Source organism: Ambystoma mexicanum, chromosome 1p (assembly GCF_040938575.1).
Source record: "Ambystoma mexicanum isolate Mex_15411 chromosome 1p, UKY_AmexF1_1, whole genome shotgun sequence".
NCBI lineage: Eukaryota > Metazoa > Chordata > Amphibia > Caudata > Ambystomatidae > Ambystoma > Ambystoma mexicanum.
In genome coordinates, this window is record NC_090921.1 from 157,787,327 (window position 1) to 157,802,107 (window position 14,781).

The following is a 14,781-nucleotide window of genomic DNA, read 5'->3' on the forward strand; positions in this document are numbered from 1 at the left end:
CCCCTTACTTATTTCTAGCACGTCTATAAGTGCCACTAGCTCCTGCTGCTTGTGTGAGTAATGCGAAGGCAACCATTTCTTCAGTCTGACCTAGTATTCCCCATCCACAAGTCCCACAATGGCTGCACCCGTATGCCTCTCACCAGTGTCCTGACTGATTGTCGAGGACCCATCAACAAAAGTACTTCTCCACCCTCCAAAGTATCCTCCTTAACACTTGTCTTCTCTTACTTTTCTCCTTCATATAATGTACAATCGTGGATAATGTCATCAGATTTCAGTGGCTCAGCTACAAATGTCGCAGGATTGACTAGGTGACACTGTGCGGGATGTATAGATGCATTTGGTAGAGTAATGTTCTACCCCGACACTCTTTCGGTCATCTTTGGATTTTTCTTGGATCGCAAAGACTGCATGCTTCACGTACAATGTCACTGGGCAACCCATGGTAATGGTTGAAGACTTTTGAATTGCAAAAGCCGCTGGCTCTAATGCCTGCTCGCAAGGGAACTGTCCCTGCATCACTGGGTCTAGGAGTCCACTATAGTATGCTACAGGTTTATGGCCTACTGATGCTTGGTGGGTCAGGATCACTGTCGTCACCTGCTTGTTCGAGTGAGAAAACAAATAAAATGGTTTCTTGTCATTCATGGTTGCCAAGACCAGTGTATTGCTGATCACAGCCTTGAGTTCCCGGAAGCAAGTCACCATTTCTTCAGACCATTCTATCAGACCCTTCACATTCTGCGCTTCCTTAAGTCACTGCAGTAAGGACCTTGCGTAACTAGAGTAGTGAAAGATCCAAGATCTACAATAGTTACGGAGTCCCAAAAAATGCTGCACTTGTTTCATCGTGGCTGGCTGAGGGGTATTCTGAACTGCGGTGGCTCCCTCTGGCATTAGCTTCCTTCCTGCAGGCGATATCACTTTCCCCAAATATACTACCTCTGTCTGGCAGTACTAACATTTTTCTTTGTCCACTTTGTACCGCTTCACTGTAAGCAGGGTGAGGAGCGTTATTGAATCTCCTTGACACTGCTCTTCTGAAGTGCTACAAACTAGCAAATCGCCCGTGTACTGGAAAACTGTACTGGACACATGTACATTCCACAAATCCCTGCTGAAAACCCTTGGAGATTCACAGTACCCCTGGGGCAATCTCTGACCACGATACATAAACAGTGAAGTTCTGAGAATCAGGATCTAAGAGGTTGAATTATGCCTTACCATGGGGGTACTGCTTAACCCATGGTAATATCGCACCAGGTCTCAATTTTATCCACATTGCTCCAACACTCTTTAGCAACCCCACCTCGCGAGGATTGCTGGTCCATAAATGGTCTGGCATTTTTCCCAAATCCTCCTTCTAATGTGGTGATGTATTTCTAATGATGAATATGGTCTGTGGTTCTTCCCTTTGTCTATCGCTACTGGGCAAGGCACCCCAATCTCAAAAATCATCTCTTATGTGTCTTCACACAATTGCTTATTGGACATGTCCCTTAGTGATAAGGTTGGATCAATGCACAGAACTGTGTGCCACTCTGTGTCTTCTTCATCGGTGCCTAAGAGATTCACCCTGCTCTTCTTGATCACTACTGCTTCTAGAAGAATCATAACAATGTTGCCTGGTGTTACCTCCTGTGGCACAACCAAAACAGGAACTCAGTCGTTACCCACCATGTCTGATCTCTAATTCCTGGGACCCAACGCAACAAAAACCATTACCCTAAGAAGAAACAAAGTTGAATGTACAAGTACCCCCCTTATAGTGCTGGCACTACAGTATGCATGCAAACTCACTGCTTCTCTTACTGGATACAAACCTGGAGTAGAGCATACTATACCTTTCTCCGTGAAAGCCATCGACTTTTGGAGCTTGCTTAGGAGATCTCTGCCGAAGAGATTTGCTGGGGTATCTGTGCAAAACAACAAAGGAGCAGATCCATTTTGTGTACCTTCTTTAAAATGTAAATCTTCAGTATAAGAAAGTGACCGGATTGCCCTAGAGAATCCCTGTGTGTCCATCATTTTACCTTACAAGGGGAACTCACGTTCCTTGATGCAAGATTTTGTAGCCTCTGTATCAACCATGAATAAAAATGTTCAGTCACATAAACCTGCACTTCTTCTTCCAGATCGGTGGTAATGGACAGGACGGGACACATCAGAGATCCCTGTGGGCTGTCCTGCTCTTGCTACATATTAGTACCAGGTAGTGGAAAAGGATTCCCTCCAAAACCACTTGCTGCAGTGTAATGGGTGACCTTTCCTTGGGGTAAAGGATTTTTTTCCCATGTCTGTACCGGTGCCTGTGCTGGCAATGTCGGCTGAATCAGATAGGTTTATGCATCCCCAGTCGCTGGGCTCTGTTCATTCCATGCCTGCTGCGATTACACAGACCTGCGGTATATGGCATGGTTGTGGATTGCATTGTCTGAGCTCCTATGTCCAAAATACTGTGGTATGCTCCGACAATCTTTTGGCATGTATACCATCCTTTTGCACGACCAGCTCTTAATCCCATAGAACCCTTCTTCATAGTTATTTCCCATTGGCCCATTAAACAGGGGCCTCATTCTTCCGAATCTGCGAAATGACCCACTTCCTTGTGAAATCCCTCCTATCCCTCAGAAACCCTCTCATTAGCCTTGGACTGGGAGCATGCCAGTCCATCCAACCGTGTGTCATATTCGATTCACCATGTCCCTGTTGTCCCAATTGTCCCTCCATTAAGCTGGTAATCAATGCCCCTTCCAAACCGATTTTGAATAACTTTTTCATAACAAGCGTGGCCTCTGCCTTTTGTGCTTGTGTTTTACTCTCATTTTCATTCTCTTGCCTCTGTTTGCAAAAATGCACAATGTGTGCCTGAATATCAAGCCAACTCTTGGGCTCCATCCCTACCACTTTTTCTAGATTGTGCTGGACTTCCTTGGGAAGTCCCTTCTTGAGCATGTGGTAAATAATTGCCACATTTTTAACCCACACTTCTCCCATCCCTGCCCTCCACATCTCTTGAATTAACTGGATTTGTGTGGCAAGATCATCATCCAACTTCATTTTAGCTAAAGAAAAATGTATATCCTGCGTATCGGTAAACATAATCCGCCGGACCCCCCCATACCTGCGCCCTGCAATTATTAAAAGCTGATCCATCATGGGCATTTATATCCATCTGAACTCCCAGATACCCTGCTCTCCTCCAAAGCTCATCTCACCGCCCCCCTGCCCCTCCGACCCATTAGAGACATGAATAAGCTCTTCATTGCCCCTATGGCCAACATGACACCGACAGTGTATTTCTCTAATGTATAAATCCACTTTTCTCAGCCCCTGCAGTGAGCGAAAGGACTGTCTTCATCAAATGATTCCGGTCCATGTGTGACCATGGGACATAATACGCTAAACTAAAACCCATCTGGAGCAACGGAAACTGAGTTACACCCGTTTTTACTGGGGCTTCCTGCATCTCTTCCCTACTACTTACTACGGCCAGGCAGGTACCACAGCGTGACATACGATTCCATGGTATACTCTGTCGCTGCTACTGGGGTGGAAGATGGGGCTTCTACACTCTGCTCGCCCTTCTCCACATCCGGTACCCATTCCCCTTTGTCTCCTTCTCCTGTTATCACTTCCCCTGACACTTCTAAAGGCACGGAAGTATACTCAGCACTACCATAGGGTGCCGGCTCCCGTTCTCCCTGCTCGAATCCTGTGCCCATAGCAATACTTCTGTTCTCCAGGTCCACATTGACCTCTTTGATAATCTAGCAAGAACTTGTCTATGCCTCCACATTCCTTCCTCTTCGGCCTTTGCCTGTCTATTCACTTCTTCCTGCTGTTCATTTCTCTGCCTTCGTAACAGCACTACCTCTTTCTCCACTAGCCTCAGCACTGCTTCCAATGTTTTATGCTTCTGTGTCTCTGCTACCATTTGCAGCCTATACTCTATCGTAGTGGTAAAAGGAATAGTCTCCCCTTTCTCCCTTATTCTGAACCCTTCATCTACTCTTCCAGCTACTTGCCTCACACTTTCTTGTTCCTCCACCCTTAATCTCGCTGCTAACCTAGCAGTCGGGGGAGTTATTCCCTTTCTGCTCTCCATTCTCAAACCATTGAAGGAGTTATCTAGGAATCGTAGTTGATGGAGGACTTTACCTCTGTCTTTCCCGCAACCAGTGGAGTGGCCACTGGAGAAAATGGAGATTCAAACTCCGGGTCGGCATACCATTCTGCGGGCGATACAGGATAGCATCCATATAGGGGTGGTGCGGAAGGAATTCCTGCACCCTTCTTTTTTGGCCCCTCCTCTGAGACTTCAACATTATGGGCCTTCCCACCTTTTTCATATATCCTCCATAGTTCTAAGATATACAACTGCTTCTCTAACTCTGAGCCCTTGTGCCTTGTACTCCAACCCAATTTACCCGAAATCATTTCACAGAAAATAACATGGAGGCTGAACCTGTGGCACAAAACGTCCCCCCATATATTTCCCTTTTTGCCCCTTCTCAGTTTCTTAGTCTTCCCACACAATCACTCGCCTTACTCACTTTCACTGCAATCACTTCACTTAGCTATTCACTTTAATTATACTCCTCACCTTTATATAAAAGACTGCATCTCTATCCAAAAAACACAAGCCGGCCAATAACTTTGAGATATCTCCTTCACTCGAGCATAGAAGGAGCCCAATGTTTTCCACTGCAACATCGCTGCTCTCTTCATCATTAGTACTGTATTCTCGACTACAACCCCGTAATTTCCTTACTACAGGAAGATACCCTTCACTACTTCTACTAACCAAGAAAAGAGAAGCAAGGGTTCTGCCCGCACTGTCAATACAAAAGGAAGGGTGTCATGGGTGTACTTCAGAAAAGGTATCTATGGGTGTACTTACCATAAGATGCCACCTCTCACCCCTTGGTGAGGGCTCCAGCCAATCAGACATGCAAACTGAAGGTTATCGGGACAAACCTCACAATGGACGTGCTGGGTGGGATACCACCTCACACATCTAAAATAACAAACTAAGTAAAAACATATACAAAGGACTTACAATGTAAAACAGTTCACTCATTCCTTCAAAGCATTCACCCTTTAATTCCCTGTAACGTCGGCTAACTCCACGCACACACTCCGATACTACCCTTACCAAACCCCTTAAATCAAAGAAATAACCTTATTTTCCCCACCTATTTCCCCTCTTGCTTTACCCCTCCAAAAGTGCACTCACATTAACCTGAAGAACTCCAAAGTGGTACTCCTTCAATTTACCCTGATCAGCTGCATAACAGTACCATGCTGCCGAGGAACAGACAGGCCTTTAACCAATATCACACCCACAAACCTCTCTTTCTCACTGTGCATAGAAGACTGGTCCTTGCAGAGAGGTACTGCAACCGAGTTGTGTGGACAGGAGGCCTCCAACGTCTTGGAAAGCCTGGTGTCCCTTTGAGGTCATCAAATGTAGGGATGGGCCCCTAATCACCTTAACCCAAGGCAGGCCCACCACTTATGAAGCAAGTACATGTTTGTACGTAAAGCATGTTTATTGTACAATTGTCCACAGAGGTGCTAGATGATGCTGTACAGTGAAACTAATCCCATCACATTTTACAACGTGCCCCAAATATGTTACTTCACTCACCTTAAACCTGCCTTTGTTGATCTGCAAGGTGAGCCCCTTTTCTTGAATGACCTGTAAAACACCCAGCAGTGTCTTTCCCCGTCATTGAAGCTATGATAATGTTGTCTTCAAAATAATAAACTCCTGTGTGATATAATGATTAAGGTGCGCACAGGTGCAAATCCTGCTGAGCTAACTACACTGTGCATAAGTGCACAGTTTGCAATGGCAGGATGGGGGATAATAGCTAATAGAGGTGTTCACTGAGGGCTTGCAAACTATCAGTGTAGCGTCTAGATACTAACAGAATGCACAAGCCTGCATGGAATGCTCACTAGGGGTTCATTGCTTTATTCTGCAAAGCCTACATGGGCAAGCAGGGTACTGGGTTTAGCGTTTACTGAAACACTCTGTTTTTCCAAGCGATGCTCCACATTCTTTGGTAAGCTGATACCAACTGGTACGGCAGTGTACAGACTGATTTTGGACATTGATGAATACATATTCCAATGAATCATTTCCTGGCCTAGCAGCTGGGAGGGGGTGGGGGAGAAGGGCTTTAGACAGGTCCAAATGGTACTTTTCACCCAAAAACATGTTATGTTACTCTGAATGTTCTAGAAGTGTTTACGTCACACGCACCTGATAAAAGTCAAGATAAGACACATTAATCGGGAAAGACTCTCCAATGGGTTTGCACCAAGCACGTGCTAATGCCATCATTTGAGAGCCCCCTGTGGTAGTTCCTGTTGTCACGTCTCACTTGTGGGATGACGAGTACCTGATACAGAGCAAGAGGCCTGTCCAGTGCCTGAGAGGGAGAGGGGCCAGTCCATAAACTGAACGGGTCTGAGGCGGTTGGCATTTCAAAGGAACGTAAGACTGTACTCTAAATACCTATAACCCATAACTTGAATTTTTCCATTTATGCCAAATTGCTTGGTTATCAATTTATTGTTAAATAAATGCTGTTTATATGCTTGAATCATTTTCTCTCTAGCGTGAGTTCCTGGCTGTGGCACGGGAGTCGAATTTATAGCAGGGGGTATGTTTGCACATTTGTTTTGGGCTGGTTCCAAAAACCCTCAGTGCACACCATTACAGAACACCCTGTTAGGCCACCAAACAGTTGTTGCATGAGTCTCTGAAAGACTACAGCTGCATAGGCTAATCCAAAGGGTATGCCTTTTTGTATCTAACGGCTCCTAAAGGAATGGCAAATGATGTCAGGTGTCGCGAATCATCGTCAAGTACAACCTGGTGATAGGCTGAAGATAGATATAAAGTTGTGAAGTACTCTGCAGGCCTCGTAGTGGTCATCATCTCATTGATGTTGGACAGTAGATACCTACCATCCCATATGTTGGAATTTAAATCTCTGAGATCTACACACATCCTTATGAAATTGTCACTCTTATGCACAATCACTATGAGAGCTAACCGCTATGACGACTCAATAGGTTCAATGAAGTCATGTTCACACAACTTCCCTAGCTCCTTTTTCTAAAGCATCCCTTGTGGTGCTAGAAATGTTCCTTTCCTTATGTATCACTGGCTTTGCCTCTCTCTTCAATACAATTCAATGCTTGAATCCTTTAAGCATACCAATCTTGTCGTTGAACAAAAGGGGAAATGTCTTTACAAGATGATAAATCATGCGCCGTGATACACAGTATAGGTCTTTCTTCATCAGGGTTTATTTTGATCTGCAGAGCAGCCTGCTCTTTCCATCCTACCACTGATGATCCATTTTACACCACATACAGTTTTCATAAAACATCTCTCTCCTTGAACCTGGGGTCGTCCCATGTATATCCAAGAATCGTTATGGGGCTCCTACCATACCCTGTGTGAGAGGGTCTCAACTCATGCAACCCTCTTTTCAATTCGTGCTCAAATACACTGGCATCTAATATTGTGTAGGGTGAGCCTGTATCCACCATTACATCCAATGGAATGTAATGTATCTTCATACACATCCACGGCCCCCTCTTACCGTACTGCTGACAGTGAGTATGTGGATAGAGTCGACATCAGAAACTTTAAGGCAGTTGCTGGGTCCCCCAATATCTTCAAGAGCTTTAACACTGTTCATCCCCTTATTCCTCCCCTTGGCACTCCTGCAAACTCTGCCATAGTGTACAACCACGTGGAACTGAAACTTTCTGCATTAGCAATAGGACACACTTTCTCACCATTCGGGTATCTGGTGCATCCACACTTGTGACATCTCCATTGTGGATGAGCTCCTTGCATGCTTGACCCTTGTACAGTTCCAAGGGGGCCCTTGCCTTGCTTCAATTTATTGCATGAGTTCAATTTGTGCCATGGTGCAGAGGCTGATCCTTTCTTGACCAAGGCCACAGTGATGTCATTCCTGACATCGTCTCCCTCATTCTCTATCATTTTCACTTCCTGAGCAGTGGACTCATGCTGGACCACCTTCATGCACTTGCTCCCTAATTCCATTGTTCTAGCAATTTCAATGGCCTTCTCCAGTGCAGAGTCCTTTGCTTGCCACAACCTTTGCTGGATGTGGGGGTCAACAGTATGGAGCACAAGTTGATCTCTGAGAGACTCGGCAGCAACTCCCGTAAACTTGTAAGTACCAATCTGACTTCTCAAAGCAGCAACATAGTATCAACAATGTCAGATGCTGTGGGTGTATCAGCAGGGTTGTCCGTGATGTGGTCCACCCCACTCAAACCCTGAGAGTCTTTTAATTCCCCTTCCTCCTCACCTGATGAAGACGAGAAGTCCAACTTCCTTCCACGAGGTCGACGAGTAAAAGTCCTCCTCTCCTTGTGTAGATAGGGCCTGCCTCGGGAGGAAGCCACTGCGACCCTTTGGGAATGAATTCGCGGGGACTCACCCCCCCGCGACAGACAAGTGCGGCAAGGGGAAAAGCCTAACGGCACAAAAACCCCTTTGGAGTGTAGGTATCCGACGGTGCGGAACGAGAGGAATATCCAAAGCCAGCTGGAATGCGGGATACCGGGCAAACTGACGGTATGGAGAGGCAATCAAGGTAGAGCAGGGGGGGGAGGCCAGAGAGAGAAACTACAACAAGTAAGGTAAGAGGGAAGAAGGGAGGAGAGCAACCGTGCCCGAGTACAAGAAGGAGCACCGGTAAGAGATAGGAAGGACAACTGAAGGAATATAGGATAGGAGCGGAACTCCGCTAAGCGAGTGTACTGTGGAGCGCAAGCAACGAAGAAGAATTCAGAAGTTGCAACGCGCCGAACCGCCGAGCGTGAACAGAGAAGTACACACAGCGGCGGCCATGTTGGAAAGGACTAGAACGTAAAACAGCGCTAGTGAGCACAACGTGGCGGCACGGTCTGACGACCGCCATGTTTCCACCTCTTCCATAACCGCCAGAACCCAGCGGTTGTGACAATATGCCCCCCTCGAAGTCGGGTTCCCCCCGGCTTGCCGGGATGTAATCTGTGAAACTTACGTAGCAAGAGGGGAGCATGTACATGGATCCTAGGTTCCCAGGTATCTTCCGAGAAAGGATACCCCTTCCAATGAATAAGATATTCAAGGCGACCTCTGCGATAACGTGAATCCCGGATATGGGAGACCTCGTATTCTTCAGAGGTGGGAGCAGGTAAAGTAGGGAGACAGGGGGTATTCTGTTTCCTGTTCCCTGATTTGAAGGGACGTAATTGAGAGGCATGAAAGGTCGGATGTATGCGACTAAGATTGTTAGGCAGTTTGAGGCGATAAGCCACTGGATTGATCCTGGATAGAACATCGAAGGGACCAATAAATCGGGGGGATAGTTTAGAAGGGCGTACCCAGCGAGGTAAAAACTTAGTGGATAGCATGACTTTAGATCCTCTTTTCCACTCCGGTACAGGTCTCCGGTGTTTATCCGCTTGTAGTTTGTTACGGGTATTGGCCTTTAGAAGACTTTGATTGGCGGTGTTATGGGATTCCTTTAATCTAGACAAAGAGTTTTCCAAGGATGGTATGGGAGTCTCAGTCCAGAAGGTAGGTACTATGGATTTAGGATGGTACCCATACGTACAAAAGAAAGGGCTGATTCCCAGTGCGCTGTGTACTGAATTGTTATAAGAAAACTCAGCTGTTGGTAAGAGGGAGACCCAGTTGTCCTGTTGTTGGTTGATGAAACACCTCAAATACTGCTCAAGAGTACCGTTTAGCTTTTCTGTCTGTCCGTTGGTCTGTGGGTGAAACCCAGAAGATAGAGCCCTTTCGATACCCAGCAGTCTGCACAAGGCTGTCCAGAACTTTGAGGTGTATTGGCTCCCACGGTCAGACACGATCTTATTGGGGAGACCATGTAATCTGAAGATATCTCTCATGAAGACTTCCGCCATAAGGGAGGCCGAAGGTATTCTGGGTAGGGGGGAAAAATGAGCCAACTTCGAGAAGGAGTCCACAGTTACCATAATACAGGTACAGCCCTGGGAATTAGGTAGGTCTACGATGAAATCTGTAGATATGTGCTTCCAGGGGCCTGGAGGAATCGGGTCTTGTTGAAGCAGGCCAAGGGGACTTTGTGTGGAATGCTTGTTTTGCATACAGATAAGACAGGTCTGGATGTATGCCTGAGTGTCGGCTCGCATACCGGGCCAGTAAAAAGATCTCTGCAGTAATTCCAGGATCCCTCGTAATCCTCTATGCCCTGCTACCCTTGAGTCGTGGCACCACTGGAGAGCTTGTATTCTGAGGTCCTGTGAAGGAAGGATAAGCCTTCCTCGAGAGAAGTCCAGACCGTCCCTCAGATCCACCGGAGTCCCCCCCACTTGCATGAGTGTTTCTTCAGGGGAAAGAGAACTTTCTCTCACTTTTTCCAGGAAAGACGATACGGCGGAAATGATCTTGATATGGGGAAACATGAGTTCTTTCTCGTATCCCAGAGAGGCCTCATCTTTGCGAGATAAAGCGTCCGCAACCTGGTTTTGGGCTCCGGGTATGTATGTTATGAGAAAATGGAATTGTGCAAAGAAATGTGCCCATCGGGCTTGTCTGGTGTTATAGCACTCTTGTTGGCGTAGGATCTGTAGGTTCTTGTGATCAGTCCGTATCAGGAACGGGTGTAAGCTTCCTTGGAGAAGATGCCTCCATTCAAGACAAGCCAGTTTCATGGCTAAAAGTTCTTTTTCTATCACGGAGTAGTTCTGTTGGCTAGGGTTGAGGGTCTTAGAGTAATAGGCGATGGGATGTTCTCGACCCTGATTTGTTTGTAGAAGAACGGCGCCAACCGCACCCGCCGAGGCGTCAGTCTCAAGAATAAAGGGGAGCAGTTGGTCCGGCTGTCTCAGTATAGGGGCTGAACAGAACCTTTTCTTCAGGCAGATGAAACTCTCTTCGGCTTCCCTGGACCATTGAAATGGCCTGGAGGCTTTCTTCAGTAAGGAGGTGATGGGCAGGGTGAGTCGGGAGAATTCGGGAATAAACTTCCGATAAAAGTTGGCCAGACCCAAAAATCTTTGGATCTCTTTAACCGATGAAGGGGAGGGCCAGTCTAGTATAGCTTCGACCTTCTTAGGATCCATGGCGATTCCCTCGCTGGACAAGATGAAGCCCAAATAGGAGACAGAGGACTTAGCGAAAGCACACTTTTCCGGCTTGACTAGTAGATGATGATGTTGCAGCCTGCGTAATACTTCCTTCACATGACGGGTATGTTCTTCGGGTTGACGGGAGTAAACCAGAATATCGTCTAAATAGACAACGGTGTTTTGACCCAAGAGATCTGAAAATATACGGTCCATAAACCTTTGAAAGATTGAGGGAGCGTTGACCAATCCGAACGGCATTACTTGATATTCGAACAGTCCATAGGGCGTGCGGAAAGCCGTCTTCCATTCGTCACCAGTTCTTATGCGGAGCAAATGGTAGGCATTCCGTAGGTCGAGTTTGGAAAACACTACCAAACCTTGGACTGCCTCCAGGATCTCAGCGATGATGGGCATAGGGTACCGGTCTTTGATGGTAAGTTTGTTGAGCCCTCGGTAATCGATACAAGGTCTTAGGTCTTTGGAGTCCCTCTTTGGAATGAAGAATAAAGATGCTCCTGCTGGTGATCTGGACGGTCGGATAAGCCCATTGGCTAAGTTGTCATCTAAGTAACGTCTAAGGACTTCTTTTTCCGACATTGAAAGGGGATACATCCTACAAAACGGAACCAGAGCCTGAGGGACTAAGTCTATCCTACAGTCCTCCGGTCTGTGAGGAGGAAGTTCCATAGGTTGTTGGTCTTGGAACACCGTGGCATACTCCTGGAAACTGTTTGGGATACAGTGGATCGTGCTCCTCTCTGGGGCACACCCCGTCTTGACACTTTCGAACAAGGGTCCTGGAAGACACTTCTCCTGGCAGAAGGCCGAATGAAAACTTAGGAGATTAGCCGACCAATCGATAGTAGGGTTGTGTCGTCGGAGCCATCCAATCCCCAAAATGACTGGGAAATGAGCTGCTCGGATTATGTCGAAATACAGTACTTCAGTGTGTTGTTGAATGGATACTCGTACTTCCTCTGTGGTATGGGTAATGAGGCCGGAGCACAGAGGGGTACCATCTACACCCTCTACCTTCTGGTCTACCTTCTTGGCTATCCTACGAAGGCCTATCTTGTCGGCCCATAGGGTGTCCAGGAAGTTACCGGCTGCTCCACAATCCAGCAGGGCCAGGGTCTTTATTTCCTTTCCTCTGAACTGAAGCTGGGCGGATAACACCATAAGACGTTGGTCCTCCGAGGGTTGAGCAGAAGTAACGGAAAGTGTTACATAGGAACTGAGAAAAGCCCCTCGGTAGTCCGTCCTACCAACTACCGAGGGCGTTCGTTTCCCGAACGTCTGGGAGGTACATCTGGGCAGTCTCTCAAGAGATGAGTGGAGGCGCCACAGTATAGACACAGGTTGCCTTCTCTTCTCCTTTTCTTTTCTTCAGCAGTCAAGGGCGATCTGGTTGTTCCTATCTGCATAGGTTCTTCCCGGGTGGATGGACGAGCGGCAGGTGAGGAGGTCGATGGGTGAGTCTCGGGGTAGGAACTGATGTTACGGTTCTTTCTCTTTTCATTTCTCCTTTCAGACAAGCGAAAGTCTATTCGTACCACTGCTTTTATGAGATCTGAGAAAGAATCAGGGCGAGGGATTCTAGCGAGCTCGTCCTTTAGCTCTTCGCGCAAACCTCTCCTGAAGATGGTATATTGAGCCTCTTCTTGCCAGCCGGCTTCAGCAGCTAGTCTTTTGAAGGAGGATATGTAAGTGAGTAGGTCAGAGCTACCCTGACGTACATCCAACAGGTCTTCACTAGCCTGGTGAGCGCTTTCAGTGCGAAGAAATGCCTGCTTGAGAAGATTTTTGAATGCTACATAGTCCTGTAATACTGGGTCGGACCGGGACACCAGAGGGGTAGCCCAAGCTAGGGCATTTCCAGTCATGTGAGTGATCATAAACCCCACTTTGGCATGATCAGAGGAAAAGGTGTTCTGTCTGAATGTAAAATGAATATTACAAGCCTCCAAGAATTCTTTGACTTTTTTCTCAGATCCGTCAAATTTTCCCGACACCAGAGGCAAAGGCGGTAAATCAGTGACTTGCTGTTCTCTGGCGGTGACTCTCTGTTGGAGAGCGGTATTTGCCGTTTGAAGTGCTTGAACTTCCAGGTTTAAGTTTTGTACTGCCGCGACCAATTCTTGAAGTTGCTGGGGAGTTGCCATGTCTGTATCCTGGCGTTGCAAGCTATCAACAATGTCAGACGCTGTGGGTGTATCAGCAGGGTTGTCCGTGATGTGGTCCACCCCACTCAAACCCTGAGAGTCTTTTAATTCCCCTTCCTCCTCACCTGATGAAGACGAGAAGTCCAACTTCCTTCCACGAGGTCGACGAGTAAAAGTCCTCCTCTCCTTGTGTAGATAGGGCCTGCCTTGGGAGGAAGCCACCGCGACCCTTTGGGAATGAATTCGCGGGGACTCCCCCCCGCGACAGACAAGTGCGGCAAGGGGAAAAGCCTAACGGCACAAAAACCCCTTTGGAGTGTAGGTATCCGACGGTGCGGAACGAGAGGAATATCCAAAGCCAGCTGGAATGCGGGATACCGGGCAAACTGACGGTATGGAGAGGCAATCAAGGTAGAGCAGGGGGGGGGGGAAGGCCAGAGAGAGAAACTACAACAAGTAAGGTAAGAGGGAAGAAGGGAGGAGAGCAACCGTGCCCGAGTACAAGAAGGAGCACCGGTAAGAGATAGGAAGGACAACTGAAGGAATATAGGATAGGAGCGGAACTCCGCTAAGCGAGTGTACTGTGGAGCGCAAGCAACGAAGAAGAATTCAGAAGTTGCAACGCGCCGAACCGCCGAGCGTGAACAGAGAAGTACACACAGCGGCGGCCATGTTGGAAAGGACTAGAACGTAAAACAGCGCTAGTGAGCACAACGTGGCGGCACGGTCTGACGACCGCCATGTTTCCACCTCTTCCATAACCGCCAGAACCCAGCGGTTGTGACACATAGCTATCCACAGACTCCTTTTTTTTCTGCTTCCTCGTGAAGAAATAATACCTTTCCAAAGAGGCTGACTTCTTGAATAGTTGACAAGGTCGGACCCCCTATTTCTATGTGCTACTCAAAGTACACAAGGATCCAGAACATCCACCAGGGTGGCCCATAGTATTGAACCTGGTAATCCTGTTCATGGCCAAATATGAGAAAGACAATGGGGGGGGTCATTACGAGTTTGGAGGGAGCCATGGTGCTATTAGCACCATGGCTGCCTCCAAAGTCGTGCCTGGGTCCGGGTTCTCTGAATGGGGACTTACCGGGTCATTCCAACCTTGGAGGATCCGGTAAGTCCCCATTCACAAAACCCTTCCCCATTCCCATTCGAGCCCCCATAGGGCTCAATGGGAATGGGGAGGGAGCAAATAACGGGCCCGTAAGTTATTAGCTCCCTGGTCCCTTAGCCCCTTACCGCCACATTCCGAGGTCCCTTAGCGGGTCCCACTAAGGCCGGCTGGTAAAACCAGCCGTCCTTAGCGGGAGCCGCTAAGGGACCAGGGAGCTAATAACGGGCCCGTAATTTTGGTGGGTACTAGAAACAGCGAGAGGGGGACCCAATGTGCAAAGAAGCCTTCTGGAAAAATAAGCATGTTGGATCCATACATGGATAC